Consider the following 23,323-nt stretch of genomic DNA (forward strand, 5'->3'; position numbering starts at 1 on the left):
GGATGGTCACATGGAAGCTTTTTTATAACATCTTTTCACGCAGAGGTTCATTTTGGTAATCTGTTTGCCACCCGGCTGGATCGATAAACATCACGATGACTCAAAGTCTTCACAGGCAAAAGAGAAAACATCTGTCGGGAAGCACTGAAAAAAATTTTGCCTACGTACGCTGTCGGGAATGTTTCATCTTTCCCATTTTTTAGGATTGATCTGATTCATGATCCAAGTAAAGCCGTCTACACATTAAATATCTTTCCTACAACAACAAAAAAAAAAAAAAATTTGTAAGGCAGTTGGTTCCTTCACTAAAAAAGATTTAACCAAACTAAAAACAAGACTTCAACAAAGAAAATTATAAATAATTCAGCTTCACTTTTATCGGAGTTGATGGAACGACGTGGGGAAAATACAGCAGCTTCACTGAGATGAATGACAAACCTTTCGGTAGAGGTCAGTGAGCTTGAAGTAGAAAAGGCGACAGGAGAGGCAGCCGAAGCGGAGGTAAGGGCTGAGGCCTGTCGGGCTGGCCAGCAGCGAGTTGGCGTTCATCCTGGGGCGCTCGAAATTAGCCACCCATGCCTGGAAAAAAGACAGAGAGTGGATGACATAGACACGTTTTGTCATTTGGAATAATAGAGCGGAGCTGTAGACAAGGTGCAGGTGCAGTACTAACTTTTCTCTCCAGATGGCGCTCTATCCTGGTCAGAGCCTCCGTCTCTCCTCCCGGCCACACAGCTGTCGGCAGGCCCTCGATGTCAAAGCCTGTGAATCAGACAGTGAAAACAGTGAATCACTTCCTTAGTAAACAGACAGTTTCACTTTGTTGTTGGATGTCGCAATATACTATCATGTTCCCACAAATTATGACCAGACACCTCCAGCTTGTTTTCAAAGACAGATGTGTTGGAATGAAGTTGGTGGACTGTTTCTTTTCAGCTTAATTTAAAATTAAATTACTGAGATGTTTTGGTGCAAAGACGAGCTGCACTGTGAACACAAACACTGGGATTTGTTCCAAACATCTGTCAGCAAGACTGTTCGGTGTTCAAGAATTTTGTTTTCAGTCACAAAATTAAGCAAACAGACCGTTTTCTAACACGTCATGGCACGGCAGATTTGAGATATGAGAAGCCGACTAAACTCAACAGCGACTGTTTCATATTGAACCGGATTTATTCATATTCCTCCTCACCATCTTCATCATACTTCCTGGTAAATCTGGACGTGATTTCCTAAAGTTTATTATCTCAGGTTATGATCTCCAGCACTGACTGTGCGATGCTTTGACTGGAGGGTGACATGGATGCTTCTTTATAATGTCTATTCAAGCAGAGATTCACTGCGATAATCTCTTTACTAACCTGCTGCATTGATAAACATCATGCAGACGCAGATTTTTTTTCTTTTCGAAGTGAAGACTTTGTCAGGTTTGTTTTGTCGTTGTTTTTAAGATTGATCTGATCCCTGATGTGAGCAACAATGAGGTTGATTCAATACATCTATCAATAAGACTGTTTAGTCTTCAAGAGGCTGTAAAAAAAAACTGTGAACTTGTTTTTTTTAACACAATCAAACACCCCAAATTAATCCAACACACCGTTTCTAACATGTCATTAATAACGTGGCAGATTTGAGACGTAGAAGTCGACTAAACTCAACGGTGAATGTTTCATATTGTACCCGATTCATTCATATTCCTCCTCACTATCTTATTCATAAAACCGGACGGGGTTTCTTAAAGCGACGGCTCTCAGCAGGTGACCCAAATAGTTTCACGAGGGACACCGTGTGCAGGTGTGAGCAGCAGGTGGCTGCCGCACTGTGAAGGCTATGAATGGAAAAATGGCCTCCTGTGAATGTGAATGGGAACCAGACATCTTGACTGACTGAGTGTAAGAGGGTTAACATGTTACCTGGTTAATTTAGGGAACAAATAAGCCTTCACAGAGAGAAACCAGACATCTGCACGCACGGATTAAAAAGGGATTAAACACTTATTTATAAGTGAAATAGCAGGTGCACAGGTGTCGGGGGCAGATGGCAGATACAGAGCAAATGTATGAATAGACTGTAACCTTTCATGAATGGAAAACCCGACATCTGGATGCCAAGAACGTGGACGTGTCACCTGATTAATCCGACAGGGAGGCTTGAGAGGAGATTTACCTTTAAATAGAGAAACTGGACGAACTGTTTAAGTGGGATTAATGAGCACAAACCTTAATTGTGGACCGGATTCATTCATATTAGTCCTCGACTGAGTATTCTATAAAGCTGAATGAATGTAGCACAATGTTTTGAAAAAGTGGAGGTTGAGGACAAGATAACATATTGACAACGCAGGCCATCTCTTTGAATGCAGAGGGTAGAGGTGTAACAACCTGTGCATTATGGGTAGTTTCCTCAAAGCCTTTCAGAGGAAATCCAATTTAACCTGCAAGAGTTTCTGGTGTCGCTTGTAAGGACATTTTATAGGATAAAGAAATTATTTCGGAATGTCTTTAAAAAGGCGGTGACGGTGTTTTTAGCCCCATTTCTTGACCCTGCAGTGTTTGTTCTGACTTTACTTTAGTCCACTTACTTTGAACCATCCCTCTAAGTTTGAAGTCTACACCTCAATTTAGGAGATAAACGACACATAGATTAGCACCGGGTAGTGCAGGGGTGTGTGTTTGGTTTCTCACCCAGCTCCTCCAGGGACGGGACCCCGTATTTGTCCCCGTGGTCCTCAGAGATGGGGGTTACACAGCGGCCCATGAAAGAGTCCGACAGCGTCTCCACAGGCATCTCAGGAGGATCGAGTCGACTGATCAGGGTCTGGAAACGCTTGTAGGTGAGAGGAGGCTGCGCGCCATTCAGCTCTATAATCCTGAGGAGGGGCAGAGACGAGGACCGGTCAGATTCTAATAACAGACATTTTATTCTCTGACTAAAGCAAGAGTCGAGATAAGATCACCTGGTGACATTTCTTGTTGCTTTTAAAGATCCTCTGATTAATCAAACTCACTTCAAATGGTCAGACGGTGGTTTTAAAATAAGCTCATCAGTTTGGTTGCATGTTTCTGTCTTTTTCTGAATCTCTTGAAGTGTTTCCTGTGTGTGTTTGTGTCTTCCTTACTTGTCCAGGTCGTAGAGGGTGTGCGATATCTTGACGATGACCTCCACGCCTGCCTCCATGGCTAGCTTCTTGATGGCAGCATCTCTCTCCTTCCCAAAAGGCTCCGAGTCGTACTCAAAGGTCAGCCGAGAGATCTTCCACTCCTGAAGAACAGAGAGAGAAATACAAAAATGTCACGCTGACGTCTTTAAAAGCTTCTTTATCTGTCCAACAGTCCAAAAACATTCAATTTGCAATGATTTAAATGGGACGATCGAAGCTGCTGGTTGACGCAGACCTTAAAGAGTCGTGGGAACACGTTGGCTGGTTGGCCTCTGATGACGAAAAGGCGAGAGTTGAGCTTTCGAAGGCTGGCGTCCAGATCCTCTAAACACTGAAGGAGAAACCTGAAGAGGGAAGAAAAAGAAGGGGAGAGAAGAAAACATGAATCACCCATCGTTTGATCCTTCGCTGTGATGCGTTTTCCCTCTGAAGTTTTCTATTGAGTATTTTCTTGGGCGGTTTACATGTTTGACATCACTGTAAAAAGATTCGACAACAAAAAAGCTATCCAATACCCTGAGATTAAAGTGTGTGTTCGGGCATCATGACGCATACAAGACCACCCAGCGAGAAGTTATTTCCCTCAGTGTCAGACACACGTTTGAACCTTAAAAATAAGAAAGTCCATCGTTTGATGTGTCGTGTTCAGTAACTCGTGGACCGAAGTACTTTAAAGCGTGCTGCACATCAGCATTTTAATTAATTTAAACCCTGAACTTGTGTTTTATTTTCAGTGAATCACGTTTGTCCTTCTGCAGCAGACATGTGATGACACTATTTGACGAGAACAATTTACAGTCGATCAGCGATGCATTCCTCCGATCAAATACAGTCTTATCCAGAGCCGGATTACAATCTCATTTGCCTTTATAAATGAAACTTATCCTTGATGCTAATTAACAGCCCTAATACGCATAATGAATATGGAAATGAATGACCTTTGTAGAACAAGAGAGCATGAGCTGCGAGATACGGACCACTGAAAACTTGAAATGTTTTGAGTGTTTTCTGCCTCTGAAGGATTGCTTGAAGGCCGTTTGTGACGCACAGGCACATCTGTTCTCCTAACGGTCCAATCACAGCCGTCTGTCAGGGACTGTTTTAAAGAGTCACTTCTGACGATGACAGATGAGGCTGACGGCATTTCCTGATGCGCCAAGCGGCCAAACTGAAGGCGAAGATGAAAAACAAAGACTCGTCCGCGTCCGTGAACTTCTGTCCGGTTCACGTCAGACAGATTTTCAGCGCTAAACCTCCAGGGTTAAAAAAGTCAGAAAGAAAGTGTCATAATTTACCTTTTTTTTGCAGATCCAACAATTTATAGACGTGTCTTTCGTTATGGTGCTCTTTAGGAGTAAATGCTTTTTGTGTTGGTGGTCAACGGGCACAATTGGAAGCACGGCCGAGGATCTTGGTCTAAAAAGTTGATTAATGTTATTGAAATATTGTGCGTTTAAAAGTTGACTCACAACTTGTATCTTCTGTTATTATTGCAGATTTCAGTAAAGGTATAAATGTAATCTGGTAATCTGGTAATCCTTCCATCACTGCTACAAGAATACAAACATTAAAACAGCACATGAAGGGTTAAAGCTGACATGAAGCCTCGTGTTACTCAAGCTAATAATCACAGTGTGGCGTCTCTTCCTACAGTTTCAGCTCTATAGCACCACCTGTGTGTTCTGCCTGGTAACAGCAGCCATCACTGCTTCACCACAGGTCAAAGTGTGGAGCGTCACCCATCTAGACTAGTTCTGAGCATGAGCAGAATCAGGCGGGATCACAGCAGAGCAGACAGTCGGTAAGCCCTGCAGACGGCCCAGCAGCCAGACGATGTTCTGCTCAGTTCTGTTCCCTCCCCGTCTGACCCCGTTAGCCTGATCATTAAACCAGAGGAGGGTTTTGCTAACAGGCAAAGCTCTATTTGCTCTCAATCCCCCACGCAGACGGGCAGGAAGGTCGAGCACACATGAGGCACGTGCTTCAAACGAGACCGAGTCGTTCAGCCCGTGCTGGAGCTTCATAACTCACCGTCTGGGTTAGTCTTCTTGTGTAACCAGCCAAGACTGCAGTTTGTAATATTAGTTCTCATTTTGGTCAACAAGACACAACCATGTTTTCAACCTCACACGCAATTTACAACTAACAGAGTGTTTACAAGAGAGACGCCGACTATTTAAATGACCTCATTTTCTGAACGGTTTAAAAATCTGTGGGAGAAAAAAGAAGGAATGAAAATGTGGCTCCGCTGCTTACATACTCCTGCTTCAGGTTGCAAAACCATTAGCGCCAAAGTCGTTACGTACAAAATGCTTTCATGAGATAAGATCGGAGAGGTTGTGTCGTTACACAGAGACACACTCGACACCTGAGGCACCACAGAATGAACAGGAGCACCTGCGTCTGCCTCTTTCTTTAAACTACAGTCTATCTCATTAGCTTTGTTGACACATTTAAAAACCTAATTTATTTACATTTGTTCCAACTTGTTTTTGAAAGCCTCCCCACAAAGTCATGAATACATTTCTAGTGGAGAAATAATGCAGCTTTTTATTATCGTGATCATTAGATTTTTGCCCCAAAGTAGTGCTGGACAATACTTTCAACACTGTACAATATTAAAGCAGTGTTATTATTGACTATATATGGTTTTATTAATCGATACGTAATCAATTCTGAATATTTTGAATGCTGTTTCTTCCTGGTTTGAAAGGCTGCGTTACAGTAAAGTGATTTTCTGAATTTACAGAACTGTTCTACTTGTTTTAATACTTTCCTGATGATTATTTGTCCAAAATCTAAATAAATATCGAGGTCAAAATGTACAAAGTGCTTTTAAGACTTTAAAATATAACACCTCAGCCCTCATCAAAAGTCTCTATAACAAAAATCAGTTTCAAATCGAGACGGCGTGAGTAATTTCTTTGTCATGACTGAAACTTGGTCACCGAAACCCCCAAATTCCTTGAAATGTATTGAAGACATGAACTCACTATGACGTTATCACGCACACGGCCGTCATGTGCAGAACAAAAGGTCAGTAAGCTGCCCTTCTGAAGACGTCACCCATCGCCACGGAGACGAACGAACACGTTTCGTTCTCCTTTCGCCAACAGTCAGCGCTGACATGCATCTTCTCTACGTTAATGTCGTTCTGTCCTGCCCTCCTTCTATCTCAGTGGACAAAGAGCATTTACATAATATCAGACACACTCAATAAATCATTCTGGGTGACCAGCCGTCAGCTGTTATATATCTGTGTGTGTGTGTGTGTGTGTGTGTGTGTGGACGTGCAGTGGATAAGCATGTGTGCACACGTGAATTCATCTAAATCTTTTTGCGCATCAGCACGAGTTGAAACGTGAAGATCAGCGTGAAGAGTGCGCATGATGAGCGCTGGTGTGTGTGCTTCCACATTCACGCGCCTCCGATTGTTCCTGTGTGTTGGTGTGTGTGTGTGTGTGTGCTGCTGGGTTAGCCACTTCCTTCTTTCCTGGCTGCCTGCCTGGTTTTGTGTGGTTGTGTGTGTGTGTGTGGGTGTGTGTGTGCCTGGCTGGCTGCCTGGTTTTGTGTGGTTGTGTGTGTGTGTGTGGGTGTGTGTGTGTGTGTGTGTGTGTGCCTGGCTGGCTGCCTGGTTTTGTGTGGTTGTGTGTGTGTGTGTGGGTGTGTGTGTGTGTGTGTGTGCCTGGCTGGCTGCCTGGTTTTGTGTGGTTGTGTGGTTGTGTGGTTGTGTGGGTGTGTGTGTGTGTGTGTGTGTGTGTGGCTGGCTGGCTGCCTGTTTTGTGTGGTTGTGTGTGTGTGTGTGTGTGTGTGTGTGTGTGTGCCTGGCTAGCTGGCTGGCTGCCTGTTCATGCATCAATCCTTATATAACTGCTCTGGCCTACATCTGTCAGGACACACACACACACACACACACACACACACACACTGCACTACAACACAATCGCTAAGCCCAGTAACCTCATTCTTGGCCATGCACACTTAAACACACACTGAAGAGAACACACTGTACAAACTGAATCATTGAGTGTGAACGAGAGGCAGTGAAGCTTTTTTCCAACATCTGTTTATAAAAACATCTCGGCCGTAACTTCGCGTTTCACTTTGTTTTGTTTTTCCTTTTCCTGCACTGATATACGTCGTACGAAACACCAGCTGCACTGTTGGCAGAAAGCATTTTTTTATTTTCCTTTTTTTATTTTATGGACGACTTGTTCTGTACTGTTCGTTCTTTTATCTTTGCACCTCTGGGGTTTTCCAGCGCGTCTCTGTTGGGTAACTGGCCACACGAGAGCGCCTTACCACAAGTAGGTCACGATCACATAACCACTCACAAGTTTCATGCAGTGGCACACTAACCTACATCTGTTGCTCAGACTATTCTCACATTTTCCTTCTAGACTGAAAAGTGATTGATTACCTGTTTTATTGGTCTTCTGCTCCAGAGAGCTCCGTCTCTTCACCTGGAACTCCTACGTTAGTATTCATCGCTAAGATAGTGCCCGCGGAGTAGTTTGCTCACTGCGGCTCCTTCGGCCATTAAATCGCACATTTAACTAGAATTTCTGAGGTGAGAACTTTTTTTAATTCATCTTTAACATTTTGAAGAAGAGCTTTATGCCATTTAGCATGCAGACATCATGTTTATGAGTCGTTAAAGCTCAATGTTTTGAGAGGACTGCCATCTGGTTATCACCATATCGCACCTGAATCTATAGAAAACACTGGCAACACACTATCAGCAGTACAACAAGTGAACAAGTAGACAGTTCAAAGACAAAAAAAGGTATCATGCTTCATCTTCAAGACTACCTTCTTAAACAAATCAGGAAGTTAAAGTGTCCAACAGTAAAGTCTGCGATGAGGAGACGACCCCAAATAGTTGTTTTCTGCCACCAGTGATGAAAGGTTAGACGTTGTTTGTCTGTCACGTAAGCAGGACCTACATTTTCCGGAGCTCTTTCAGGATATTGTTTTTCAACATGGCCTTTTAATCGTATCTGGCTCAACAAGAAGATGCTTCGGACCGATGAGGAAATAGGTCAGGAACGATCAGAAAGGCGATAAATGAGCAAACAACTGCTCGGGTGCTCCCAACCCGAATGTCTGTGCCCGATATGAACTTTTGCTTGCCTCCATAGAGATCGTTTGATTGATTAGCAGTTATCAAACAGCAAAGACTAAAGTTATTTATCAGGTTTGGTTTTATCCGACCATAAACAAAAGTATAATACATAGTTGGAGCTTAACCTAACTAAACTTCTGTTTCCAGGAAAATTTAAAATGTTCTCTTGCGTGTGAGCACAGTACGATATGAAAATGTCATGTGACTATTGTATTGTCCCAAAAATGATTAAAATGTGCTTGAAACTCTAAATAAAAATTGTTCTAAAACAGAAAAAATACAAATATTACTGTTGCCTCGCAGATATATATATTGTTTATCCTTATGGAGCTTTTGCAAGTCACTTATCTGAGGATATCCATGATTGTTCTGATAATATAATATAATATAATATAATATAATATTTTAATCTTTGACAGCTGGGAATACTTAAATTAATGATTAAATTACATTTGCTGATGATTGTTTTGAATTTACACTCCATTCGCACTCCACCTGCACTGTTTTACCATTTATTACTTCTTAATTTTAGGTTAATGTATGTTTTGTATTTTGTATGCTACTGGATACCTGAATTTCCCTCGGGATAAATAAAGTATCTATCTATCTATTTATCTATTTGGTTGCGTGGTTGCATTTCTTGGTATAGATTTTTTATTTTATTTAATGCGGCTTCGTTGACTTGGAAATATATATTGATATTGAATTACACGACTGCCCCACCGTCTGAAATAATCATCATCGTCTACGAGGGAGGGAGTCGGATTGGGACGATGTCATCCCTACTTGTGCGTCACCTCATAAATCTTTTTCTTTTCCTGTCTAGGTTTTCGCTCCTTTTTTTTTTTTTTTTTTGGCTGCTCTGAGTTGACAGATTTACCAGCAACTGATTTAACATTTTAGACGTGACGCTTCATCATCACCCACTTTATCCAGGATCAGAGGAGAGGAGATTGAAGTGGCGACGGAGTGACGCAGTATTTTGGTCTAATCATAGATCACAAACTCTCCTGGGACCAACGTGCTGATGCGGTTCACACGAAGGACCAACAGCTCAATTTCTAACATTGATAAAACAAAATCCTTACTATTTTTTTCTTCTTATTCTTTCGTCTCATCAACAGTATTCTGTGTTATTGTATTTACCTGATTACTTTTTAGTTGAGCCCCTTTTCCCATTCATGTAAACGTGCTCGTCCCTGGAGAATTTTTAATCCAGACGCAGACATCGAAGACATTTTAAGTCAGAGTTAAAGGTAAAAATAACAGCTCTGATAGGATGATGACCTTCCATACACAGAGCTGCCAGTGTTGGGGCAGCTGGGCAGGTTTAAGTGTCACCGACCGAGCTTTGTGATGCCTATTAGTGCTGCAGACTTCACCTGCTTAACGCCAAGTGTCTATATATGGGACGCATCACATGACTCTCCAATGAGTTTCAAAATGCTGTTTTCTCACAGCGTGCACATTGGAGCAACCTAAAAATTTAGCGCGTCTGTGTGTGTCAGTGCAGAGATCAGTGACCTCGATTCTGTCAGATTGGTTTTAATTTAACCTCGAGAGCATCATACGGTGATTTGTCACGCAGCTTTTTGGCTTTTGCAGATAAAAAAGTGCTGCAGCAGCATCGAGTGCGTACGTCACTGCCTCGTACAGATAAGTGGGGCACATCCTGCAATCTTCTGCCCACTTCAATTCAAGCTGTGACAAAATAAAAAAAAAAAAAAAAGCGGCTACTTTTCTCCCAAGCGAAGAAAGACTCCATTTAAATCGACCATATTCCCCTCAAGGCAACGCTGTCTTTCACAGCAAAATGAATAAGATTGGTGTTGATTCATCTTCTAAAAGAGGTGCTGAGTCACTTTAAATGGCATCGAGAAATTTTGGCACTGGCGATTAAATAGAATAATAAACTGTGAGTACTTACAGTGGAAAAAATAGCATATTGCGATCATTTTGACAGATATTACAACTGCAATTTGATTAAATATCAGAGGGAATGATGAGTTTTCCATCAGTTTTATGTCCTGTTTTGACTGTTATATGTTGTGTGTTTAATAGTACTTTTTTGCACATGCAAGCAAAGACAAATTTCTACATTTTGCAAACAAAATCCTATTAAAAACACGACAATGGGACATTTGTTGGGGTCTGTACCAAATGAACATGTTTTCTTACACCTGGAGAACAAGATTTGCAGGCCTGGACATCTCAGCAGCATCTCATTACTCCACTCACTGCTGTTCTGTGACATTATACCTTTAACAAAAACATTGCATCCCTTCAGATTTGTATATTGCTCTTGCTCATATTGCCGTTTTTTCTCTTTCTGCGTCTAGCTGACGTCCGTGTTTACTAATGCCGACGATGACCCATCAGCTCTGGCAGAACTCAAGCTGACGTGGTAACAGTAAACACATTTAGCTTCATGTAGTCATCATTTCAACTGCGAGACAAGCTGACAAAAAAAAATTAGTGCGTTTGTGACCTACAAATTATGTTTTGGAATCTGTGTGCTGCCACCAGGCGTGTGCACCACTTATGTGGTGTTTCCTGTCTGGTCGCCGCTGCCACCGCCGCTGATTTATTTACATTTTTAGCACCACAATCAGCTGGATATCTCAGGGTCACTGACTTCAATATTGACTATTCCTGTACGGGGACTACAAATAGCACTTCAGAGCAAAAATGGGCCATCGAGCAATGAACGCTGGAGTGATATCGACTCTCCTCCCCTGCAGAGCAGGAACACGGCGGTTTATAAACAGCCTCAGCGCTCACGTGAACTGACACGCATCTTCTCAACACTGGGCACAGCTACATCTGACAAGACACACGCACACTCCCCTGCAGTGACACACAAAATCCCTTTTTTACACATAATCTATCTCCTTATAAACCTACATCTAAGACTCCCCTTAGAGTCGGCCGTGTTTAGAAAGCCCCCGCTGCGGTCTATTCATCCAGCCACAAAGCCTTAAGATTACCTGCAGACTGACCTCTATAATGGGGATTACTGTATGTGAGCGAGGAATAAAACAAAAGAGCACCCTGTGTCTGTTAAACCAGCTGAGCAGGTGTATCAAGGTCAAAGCTGTAAACTCCTTATTTATATCGCCTATTTTTAAAACAATGTTTTGTCCACTGTGGATTATTCAAAACCCCAAGAAAAGGACAAAAATAGGTCTTAATGAGTCCAAATTCTGATTAGGAGCACAAGACAATCCTTTAAAAAGCTTGCCAGGCAATGAAAAGTCTCCCTTCAACAACCCGACTATTTAAAAACTCTTAACTTCCAGACAACGAATAACGCTTCAAAAGCAGTGAAATGCTGACATCTTGTTGTGTGTTGAGGCACTGCAGCTTCTCCCGCTTCTCCTCTCAACACGCCAGCTCCTCATTACATATGAGTCATAGCTTCCAACAGTTTCTACAGTGGCTGTCATTATTGCACAAAAGGAATGCAAGAAGTGCAATTTACATCATTTTTTCCCCCTTATTTTTTTTCTTGCACTTACAAAATAAAAGTGGTAAGGTGCAGAAACAAGCTGTCAACACATTTCCATCAGCAACATTCACGTAGAGTCGTGTTTGTGTCCACCTGAAGTCTAATCCCAGTATAACTCTCTTACAGCAGGTAATGTGTGGTGGGTTTTAAAGCTGTTTAGCTGAAAACATCCGCCTGCTGCAGCCCAGAATTACACGATGAGTGAGGGAAAGTTGTGTTTGTTGTGTTGTGTTGTGTTGTGTTAGAGTTAGTTTGAGTTGTTACAGTATTGTTGGTCCTGGGACGGGAGCAAGAGTACATATTACAATATTCAGTTTGATGTTTAATGAAATCGGTCACAGTCTTGAAGATTTTCATTTTAACTCACTAAAAGGAACTTTTAAGGGGTTATGAAACCGTCTGGATTCAACACAGACGTCTCTGTGTGACCTACATAAGTAAACAAGACTCAGCAAGAAGACGATGCTACTTCTTCATAGTTGTTTTATTGCCCGTCACCAGTACGGATCCACCATGAAATGATAAGCAAGTTCAGCCAAAGACTGTTTATCACTTTATATATTTGAATCGCTTTAAATGATGAAGTAGTTGAAAAGAAAAATGGTGTTTATGTGTTTTCCTCTGCTTGTGGAAAGATGACGCAAAACATCAAAGCTTTAAAACTGATCTATGTTCAAATGTTCTGTTATTGACATCATTACAAATGTGTTTGTATGGTTTGTTTGTATGTTTTCAGTGTATTTTTATGTACCTGCAGGTTATTAATGATAGATAATATATATTTTTTGGCCTGGTATTGAAGGAGGTCTCCAGTCGTAAGTGGCACGTTAGGAATCACACATATAGACCAAGAAACTGTCAAATGGTGACAAATTAGAAATAGAAAATCATCTTACCGCCACCTGTTGACTCCGACGTTGGACGAGCCTGCGAACCACGGGTCCAGGAAGTAAACACAGCGCACTGTGCCCGCCCCTTTGACCGCCTCACGCAGCGCTGGGTTGTCATGGAGACGCAGGCCCTTTCGGAACCAGTGGATGGAGTTTGGGGCCATTTTTCTTTTTTAATTCTGATAAGAAAAAAAGTAACCAGGAAAGAAAGAAAAGGTCAGTGTGCTGGTCGGAGCTGAAGAATCACTGAATGGTGGTGAAACCCTTATTTCCCGCAGCTGAGTGAAGACGACAGCGCCGTCTGTACGGAGCAGAATGCCGTCAGCTTCTCTTTTCCACACTTCAGTCACAGCTAGCAAAAAACTGAACGTCTCCCAACAGGAGAGATAACTGAAGCATCCAAGTCGAACTGGTTGCCAACAGTGTGGGACGAGCCAGGAATAGATCCGAACAGGAACACCAACTCCTCGCTGCGGCCAGAAGAGTTTTTAATGCTTTCTATTGTCAGCAGAGACATTTTTAGACGTTTGGCGCTCGTTGATAAAAGACCGACTGTAGAAATAAAACTCAACTTTTGGGCAAAGGGTGAAAAAAGTGATAGAAAAGAGGCATTTTTTATTTATTTCTATGATTTTAAAACCTTAAAATTACAACTGATGACAAGAGTTCTCTGAAATTTGTCCCTGTACTCATTATCAAAGCGATCTTGTGAAATGCGCTATATAAATCAAGCTCCTATTATTATTATTATTATTATTGTTATTATTATTATTATTATGGAACAGGCAGCCTATCTAAAGCCTGTGTGATACAAAGCCCCTGGATTACTGATCTAATTGGCTCATGGTCAGCGGGAGCGCGGCCTTGACCACATTTAAGTAGCGACAAAGCTCGACCGCGAGCGAAAACATGAAGGCATTAAAACATTAAGGTCTCCACGCTCACACACACACCAGCCAGGTGACAGGTGACATTTAGGGATTTACCTGCCACAACTCCAACTAATATTTGGTCCTCAACAGGTTTTAGCTTTAAACACCTTGCATATCTGAGTAATCTCACTACTATGACCATTCTTCGTGTTTTTAAAACATGCAAAATTCATATTGTACAGTCTCAATGTGGCAGAGACATACTGTGACATGTGTGGGTATAAGTAGCTTGTTGACAAACTGAACAGCTGATCGCAGTGGCAGAAAAACAGAATGTCCCCGACAGCCGTGCAGGGGCCGACTGAACTGATTTAAATGGCTAATTAGCTAGGTGGCTAGCTAAACTGCCTGCAGGTTCATCCACTAGATCTACTACATCTCTTGACTGATTAAGATTCATAAAGGTCAATTAAAAAAAAAAGCTCACTCCTGACACTGTTTATCATTCATTCAACAGCAGAGCATGTTGCTGGCAATAAGCCACAACTATAATAAATCATTTAGATTCGTTGTCACCTCTTTAAAATATCATGAATAATAAATGTCCATTAAGCGAAAGTGCTTCGTGGGTCCATGAGCATAGACGTCGACTTGCTGCCATAAAAAGGGAAATTTTGCACACTTTTGGATTTTTACTTTCAGGTCAAATGATGGCTCAAAGAATGTAGGATTGTTTCTTAAAATAATCTTGTGATGGAGGCTGGTGATGAAGATCATGAGAAGCTGTTGGAATGCTACAATTTCCCCACAACTGAGTGAGCCAGGATGCAGCTAATCTGACCAACAGACCAAAGACATTTGTTAAAACGCGAGCATAAGACTTTAGCCTGCAGCCAAAGCTTTCAGGTTGAGCACAAAACATGAGGGAAAGATGCAACTTTCTGTTTGGGTTCACTGAACATGACTGTACTAACAACAACTGCATGCACAGGCATATTTAAGATGCAATATCTTCTCTTCGTTTAGAAAGAAAAGCTTTAAAAGATCATTTTACTCTGGTCAAGGAAAAAAAATCTGATTATTATGTTCACCAGTGTTGACATTTTTTGTCATGTGCACCATGTTGGAGGCTTTACAATGAACGACAGCTGGCGTCAATCCAAACACATCTATCATCCTACACGAAGGAGCCAATTACAAACTTTGAGGTTTGCATTGTCTGCCGAGGGTTGATATAATCTTCTTACAAGGTGTCAAAATTTAGAACACAACTAACTACAATAATTACTGTACAATGTGGTGATATATTTCATTATCTATTTCTAATATTTCCATTTTTTTTTTTTTTTGCAATTTTATACTTCCTGAGGGACGCTGCATCAGAGCCAAATTATTATATTTTCAGGTCAATTAATTTGATCTGTACTCGGACACAAAAACCATCTCAGTGACTGTAATACTGAAATTAAGACCCAGTAATCCGTCTATATCTGGTCCTACAACATAAATACACTGCTGACTGTTGGGTTTAAGTACCGGTAATGTCCTGCATGGACCTCTAGCTACAACACTCTTAACCTAGGACATTTTGCCCTATACTGTGCACCGTTAAAGGGGGAAACATTGATGTTAATTTGTACTTAGATTTAAAAAAAGATGCATTATCAGTACGGCAAAAATTCAGCCCAGAAAGACAACTTCTCAATCTGCACAGCATCGTTGATTTGCACGTCGATTTAACCTTTGATGAGCCCGGCTTCCTGCAAAAAAAATCATCATTTCTCGCACAGAAGGTAAATGTGACACATCGAGTTCCCTGCCACACGGCTGATATTCACAGTCTGGCACTGTTTCCTTCATTCAGCAGTGACCAGATACTTGGAGGAGCCTCTGTGACGTAAAGAATACCACTCATCAGTGTTGAGAGTACTCATGTCTCCAATGCAATTCACAGAAAAATAAAACAACTCCAATTTACAAATTAAAAATAATGTTTGACATGGGATGGACACCAGCTGGATGGGATTTGAGAAACTGGAATGACCCTGTGAGTGGTCAATAATTGGGAAAATAGCTAAAAATCACTGTCATTTCACAGTAAAAATATTTATAATTTGCAGATATAGCTATCTTATATACACTTAAGGGATATTTAAAAAGCTAACTCAGTGTGACCTTCAATCAACAGTGAATTAACCAGAAGTTACACAGGACTTCTCCACTGTAAACACAACACCCTCTGTTAATAAATGCACAATGTGGTTGGTTTTAACATCTGTAACACGTCAACACACTTGACAACGAAACCACAATAGTTTCAAGACCGTAGTTGATGTTTTGTTGCTATGTTACGTTATAAGTGTAAACCCACAGTGACTCCTCCAAATTGAAATTAGGTCACACAGTCTCTTCTGAATGGGACGTTGATCTTTGTACCTACAGTGAAATTAGCATCCAAAAAAACGAAATAAAGCACTGCTGAACATGTCGAGTGGATTCTATGCGTTCACACAGGGTTTTAAAAACACATAATGGTCGAAAAGTTAAAGTATTTGGCAAGGAAACAACACCAAAACGGGGTCACCAGAGCAACCGCTTATGTAAGTGGTGGCGCTGTTGGATTAAGTACAGTAGGTTTATCACTAAAACTAAAGCGCCAAACGTGACAAAATGGCCTGTCTTACCTTGTTGTGGCTCCCCGGAGGTGATATTTATGTCAAGCCCAAAGAAAGAAGCATTTCTTCCCTTCGTTTCAGCGTAAGACGAAGTGTTGTCAGCCGGGCTGGTGGCAGAGATGTGCGGATCCCTCTCGTCTTCTCTGTACCTGTTTTCTGCCACTGAACTACTTTGTTTCATAAGAGTTTGGCTCACTGCGCATGTGTCAACCTTTATCCGGCTCTCACGCTGCGTTCAGGGCACAGCGGTTAAAATCACGACTTGCCGAAAGCGGACTCACGTCAGCGCAGTTATTGACGTTGTTGGTTGACACTTTCGGAAAATACAACTATATTATTACGTAGGAGAGAATCTGTAAGAAGTGGGAGTATTAATTATGACGACTGACATTTTTTCAGATCGAGCTGTTGGGATTTATTTCCAATCTCACAGCGTTCAGTGTGCTTTTGAGCTCATATTGTTTACAGTAAGGGTTATAACAGAATCAGCGCCCAAAAAAAAGGATCTAAAAAGCGTGATTTGAAACCTGAGAACCTACAAAAACCTTAATATAACGTTAAAAAAGTCTAGTCTGTGTTCTTTCCGATTTTCACAGAACGCGACATAAGCCCTGTTCAACGTGAACGGCGACGTGGTTCCAATGCAGCACTCCCATTGGTCGGTTTGATAGCACTTCTGAGAAGCCGGGTCACGTTTAGGAGGCATGGCAACGCGGAAGTCCATGACACAGTGCAGCAGGCAGCGAGTGATGACAAAAAGGTGACAGATCATTTAATTCAAACGTGCTTATTTTCAGAACAATGGCGCTTATTATCTGGTTTGTGGTTTCTTTTGGCCTCTAAAAATGGTTTCTGTTCGTGGAGGGAACTGAGTGTACTATATTTAATTAATCCCAAGCAGAGAAACAGTAGATTTTTTCACAATTCATCCAGATTTTCAAATAAATAGGTAATTAATAATTCAAATTATGATGGTAAAACAAACCAATGAACTGCCCTAAAATAATAATATGTTTCTTTCTTACGGCAAATGTGCTGTTACTGAAATTGTAATGAATGTAAGTGCTAATAGCCTGAAAGTGGATTAAATGGACCTTTTCAGTAATTCTACACACAATAGATTTTCTTACAATTGTATGATTGAGATATAATGATGTAAATATTGTCTACAATGTTTTTCTGTGTATATTTTTGTCCATTTGTGTGTCATGTCTATCTTTCATCTCTTTATTTATATATATATTTTTGTATTATATCTGTCAGTTTTTTGATGTATTGTTTGTTGTTTTGCACTGACAGACCACAGCAGATGGCTCTATGTGAAAACTTACCTGTTTATGAAAATGATTCATATTCCAATGATGATAGATGTGTTATGTTATTGCATCTTACAGTAGTAATAAACATATGTGAATTATCTTGATGTGGTTTTTGTTTGGCAGATTTGTAGCACATCCACTTTGGCCTGATGTTCGAGTTAACCTTTCAGATGGCATTAAAATAATAACAAAAACAATAATAATAATATAATTTGACTTTGTTTCACTGAAACACTGTCATAATTACAGAGAAATACACTCATAAACACCACCCAGAAATAATTATAACACATTTTCATGGCTGCTTTCCACATTTTGGCTCGGCATCTGAGACATATTGACGGGTAGATAGGTGTAGGATCCAGAAGCCCACGAAAGGTTGGATGATAACATCATCGTCATGTGCTCTTGGCATCGCTCGTTTATTTGCTGTCACTTATTCTTTCTATCGCTCAGTCTGTTCTCAGTCGGTCTCTCTACTGCCATCGCCGTCTTTCCCTGTTCTTCTGTTTCTGTTCATGCTTCTTACTAGGAATAAAGTATTTATGAACCTTTGATGCAATGCCATCATTTTTGTCTATTTCCAAAAGTAATCCACTACTCTCTTTAAATCCCTGTTTTCACTCTGCGTAGCTTCAAGTTACTTGTACGTACCCTGTTTTAGTTACAGTTGCAAAGTTTTATTCTCAGCTCAAGGATAACGTTAATGTTTGGAACTCAACACTGGTCACACTTGAGCGTCATAACATCAACAGTGTTCACCACCATCTTATTAAGACGTCATGGAGGCTACTTATCAGACACTGCTTTTCATAGCATTCCCCTGATGTGGTGGCTGCTCGGGTGAGGATTCTCTCACAGTTTTCATTTCAAGGTTTCAAACTTTAACAGGCAAGAAAACTGAGACACAAGGACGTGGAGTTTCCTGTTGTGCTCTAATAGACAGACTACAATTATGTCCATCTGACTCCAGCCACCTCAGAGGGACTCAGTTGGGTTCCCATTCATGAACGCCTCAATTTATTTCTACCATTTTGGCAGTATTTTAATCCATTCAGCCATTATTTTGAGCCAAATATTTCAACTGTTTATCCATTAGCCTACTTCTAGGTAGTTATCTCAACCAGGCCTACGCTGCTTTTAGCTAACTGTTGCAGTCATTTATCCATTAGCCAAATTTAACTATACATTATGCTAGGCTACCTCAAGCTAACCATTACAAGAATGTATCCATTACTATTAGCTACCTATCTAAGTCATTTATCCCATTGCCAACTTCAATTATCCATTAAGCTAGGCTACTTTAAGCTAACTATTTCAACAATATGCCCATTACTTCTTGCTAACTATTTAATTTATCCATTAGCCTACTTAAGCTACCCATTATGGCCACTTTAAAGGTGCTAACCCTGTTTCGATCTTTTATCCAGTAACGTAAGGCTACTTTTCGCTAACCGTGTCAACCTTTTATCCGGTAACGTAAGACTACTTTTCGCTAGCCATTTCGACCTTTATCCAGTGACGTAAGGCTACTTTTCGCTAACTGTTTCGACCATTTATCCAGTAACGTAAGACTACTTTTCGCTAACCATATCGACCTTTATCCAGTGACGTAAGGCTACTTTTCGCTAACTGTTTCGACCTTTATCCAGTGACGTAATGCTACTTTTTGCTAACTGTTTCGACCTTTATCCAGTAACGTAAGGCAAATTTTCGCCAACTGTTTCGACCATTTATCCTGTAACGTAAGGCTACTTTTGCTAACTGTTTCAACCTTTTATCCAGTAACGTATGGCTACTTTTCGCTAACCGTTTCAACCTTTTATCTAGTGACGTAGGGCTACTTTTCGCTAACTGTTTCGACCATTTATCCTGTAACGTAAGATTACTTTTTGCTAACTGTTTCAACCTTTTATCCAGTAACGTATGGCTACTTTTCGCTAACCGTTTCAACCTTTTATCTAGTGACGTAGGGCTACTTTTCGCTAACTGTTTCGACCATTTATCCTGTAATGTAAGATTACTTTTTGCTAACTGTTTCAACCTTTTATCCAGTAACGTAAGGTTACTTTTCGCTAACCGTTTCAACCTTTTATCTAGTCACGTAAGGCTACTTTTTGCTAACTGTTTCGATCTTTTATTCAGTGCCGTAAGGCTACTTTTCGCTAAATGTTTCAACCATTTATCCAGCAACAATAGGCTACTTGTTTGAATCTCTATACATAACTTTTAATGAACTTTCAACCATTTAGCTTACCAATTACTTTAAGCTTTTTACGTATTTTTTACACCCTATACATACTTTTGAACCTTTTCTGACATTCTTGGTCAATAACAGATTTTTTTTGACCTGTTAATGACTGATAAGTGGGTCAGTGACAAGGCTACTTGACCAGGACAGTGTGTATTTGGCTCTTGGTCATTTTATCCTTTCCGTCTTCGCATTCTGTCTGACTGCCTCCTTCTGTCTGTGACTCGCTGTCAGCAGATGGTCGAGGATCCGCCAGTTGAAGAATCACCAACATGAACAATCCCCCGAATTAATCTTCCCACGTTTGATGGCGCGGTGTCCCAGCGTCATCAAATATGTTGACACTGTCGCCTGCTCATGAAACGTCAATCCCCATGAATTACAATAAGGCATTTCTTTATCACAAGTGATGCATTTTATACTTCATACGCACAGAAGTGGCGGTAATTAACACTTATGTCATTTTGTACAAGAAACGTTTGAAACCAACAAAGAAGGCAATCTTAGAAGAGGTAAAAGAAATATATAAAAACAGGAATATTTTAGAAGATTTAAAAAAAACAGCAGTATATAAAAATGGGTTGTGCTATTTCAAGAAGGTTGGAAGTGAAGTGGGAACAAGGTGCTGCATCTCGTCTCAAAGCCTCTTGGAGTTTTGACGTTAATGTTGTAATTTACATACATGAGGAAGCTTTTTCTTCACACGTGGTGGTATAATTATAAGTTAAAGTTACCCAGCAGGACAATGTCTCAAGTCAAAGGGAATATCATTACTTTCACCATTCGTCAGTAACAGCTACCCGACCTGGACAGTGTTTATTCATCTCTTTTTAAATCTTTCTGTCTCCACCTGCTATCTGACTCTCTCTGTGACTCACTGCTGGCAGATGGTCGAGGATCTGTTGGTTTAAAGAACCCCGACAAACAATCCCCCCCAAAAATGAGCCTTTGCTGTCATTTTCAGACATGTTCATCATTCAGCCCGCTCATGAAAAAGTCAAACCCTATGAATATTCATCAGGTTGTTCTTAGTCACAACTGATGCATTGTATTATTTGTACGCACGAAAAAGTGGCTTTGATTAACACTTACTTATCTTCCCCATCATCATGCAGCCATCATCAGAATCCACCTGCGGCTGATTCAGATAAAGTGCACTCTCCACTCGTTATCAAAATCAGTTCTAAAACATGTCTAACGTAATCCGTGACGCAGTCGTCTGTTTGCTTGTGGCACTCTAAGTAAAGGGTGAAACATCATCTCCCCCTCAGAGACTCCTTGAGGGTTTGGTTGCTGACGTCTTGTCTCAAGGCCTCGAGCACTCTTGCGTTACTCCTGCAGGGCAATGAAGCCAACATGTACAAACAGGGCTTAACAATTTTAAATTAAAAAAAAACACCACTTGTTCTGGTGGAAGAGAGCGGCGTGAACGTGAGACATGACGCACAGTTCATGTTCAGAACTGAATACAGCTTTGATATGAGAGAGGCCACTCAGTCAGCAGTCAGGAGCTGGTGGGAGGCCTCCTACGCTGATGCTCTGAAGTGGTCAAGGTTGTTGAGCGCTGAGGCTGAGAATCAGAGTTGAAGCCATTCTACATTGTTGTCATCCACTCTGTTGACCAGGTACAGAAACAAAGCTCTAAATGAATGTTTGATGAAATGGAGAAACATTGATTGCTGTATTGTAGGCAACTGGACTCGTTTCAGTGTCTTGTTGACGTTTCAGCTCTGATCCAAGAGGCTTCTGCAGCTCTAACTAACTGTACAGGAAGTTGTAGGCCTTTAAACTCTGTGTGGGAGTGTCCTTACAGTGTATGGGAGTGTCCTGCAGTGAGCCCAGGTGTGGTGGGAACTCAGGGGCCATCCACATGGAAACGACTTTGTGTGTAAACGCACACGTTTTCGTCCAAATGGATCCTGTAAACGCACGTTTTTGAAACCTGGTCTCAGGGTGGATAAATTCGAAAACGGCGCCCTTCCCTCCCGTTCTCGTTTGGATGGTGATTCCGCATAATTTGCGTATCGATGACACAATCGCCCCACCCCTCGAACTCTAGCGTTCAACCTCGTAATCCCATGATGACTCATAACAACAACAACAATGGAAGGTATTGAGCCTTACTCGCCTTGTTGTCGAGTGTGAGTCGCAGCAGCAGTTCGACCTCATTATCGGTCCAAACAAACGATTCTGGTTTCCTTGCACTAGCCATTTTTGTCTTCTTCTTGTTGTGTTCAGTTTCTCCTTCTACTGTCTGGTTGTATACTGCTCCGTCTCTTCTTCTCCTATTTTGGTTAATTTCAAGCGCCACCTATAGGCCTGGAATATGAACTACAGAGTGTTGAGTCGTTTCCAATGGATCCATTTGGACCCACATATTCTTGAAACGATGCCGAGGACGACAGGGGAAAAAAGATTGTTTTGTTACATGTGGACATGGCCTCAGTATTGCATTTGTAAGTCGGTGATGGGTGATGACGTATTCGGATTCTTTTACTCATCTTTCAAACCATCACCAGCAACATTAAGCAAATCTGTTGACCGGCCGCCCCGAAATGACTGTCACAACTTTAAGCGCTTCAACTACCAGAAATCATAACTCGCATTTTACGCCGTCCTGTTTGGTGATAATAAAGTAATGAAAGCTAGTAAAATGTGTTTGTATAGCACTTTTCAAGAGCAGTCACCACACAGTGCGTCATATTTATGAAGGGTAAAATTCATTAAAACATCAAAACCAGTGCATTTGGTTAGCAGAGGGAGCAGCACTTCTTCACTGAACCAGCATCCCTAAAATACCTCAAGTGACATCCTGAATACGACCTCCTTGTAGGACAGCCTGTTGATTGTGTGAACGTGACACAAAACCTGGCGAGAATACTAAATTATCACCACTTCTTGTACATCTAATTCATCTATTCAGAGCTAACGAGTCCTGCTGAAGGGGCCCTTGTTAGCGCTGACACACCGTGAGCTGCATAATTTTATGGACAGAGAAAAAAGTGGGTGCACGGTGACAGACTACATCCCTGTAATTGGCCCCGATAACAAAGAAAGTCCAAAATCGATTGGCTTTGTTGAAGGTTGTCCTGGACTGAAGTGGAGTGGACGACTGAGTCACAGCCGAGAGCTTCTGCCTGCCTCCGACTCCACGATGAGAATAGATGCCCACATACAGAGACAGAGAAACCCACACTGAAGCGCAAACACGCACAACCAGCAACTCAGAATAAACACACATGCACGTAGGCTGAAAATGACACCATTAGTGTTGGCTGATTGTGTGTGAGAGACCCCCCCGGGGGTCGACCACGATCAGTCACGCAGCTTCCCGTGGACGTTCATTTGAAGCTGAGTGTAATCGGTCAGCCCGACTGTGTTCCACTCGAAGTTCGAGTCAACCTGACATTACGTTTCAACGCGGAATATCCCAACCCAGCAGGCAGGATGTCAGGAAATTAACTAACTTACACTCGGCGGTGGAAGAAGTTTTCAGATAAAGAGCCAACTCTGACGATGCAGG

The 23,323-nt window shown here is 41.4% G+C and overlaps 1 pseudogene across 1 annotated transcript in view; it reads right to left on the reverse strand.

Annotated features, from left to right (window-relative positions):
• The window catches only part of LOC115584725 (cryptochrome-1-like), a 33,475-nt pseudogene extending 17,051 nt beyond the window's left edge, over positions 1–16,424 (reverse strand). The window contains exons 1-7 of the transcript XR_003984602.1: positions 16,240–16,424; positions 12,690–12,862; positions 3,396–3,504; positions 3,119–3,261; positions 2,685–2,869; positions 674–762; positions 439–579 (exon numbers count right to left, since the gene is read on the reverse strand). The product of XR_003984602.1 is annotated as a cryptochrome-1-like (transcript). The remainder of the gene's footprint in view (positions 1–438; positions 580–673; positions 763–2,684; positions 2,870–3,118; positions 3,262–3,395; positions 3,505–12,689; positions 12,863–16,239) is intronic.
• Between the last annotated feature and the right edge of the window lie 6,899 nt (positions 16,425–23,323).

This window comes from Sparus aurata, chromosome 7 (genome assembly GCF_900880675.1).
Source record: "Sparus aurata chromosome 7, fSpaAur1.1, whole genome shotgun sequence".
NCBI lineage: Eukaryota > Metazoa > Chordata > Actinopteri > Spariformes > Sparidae > Sparus > Sparus aurata.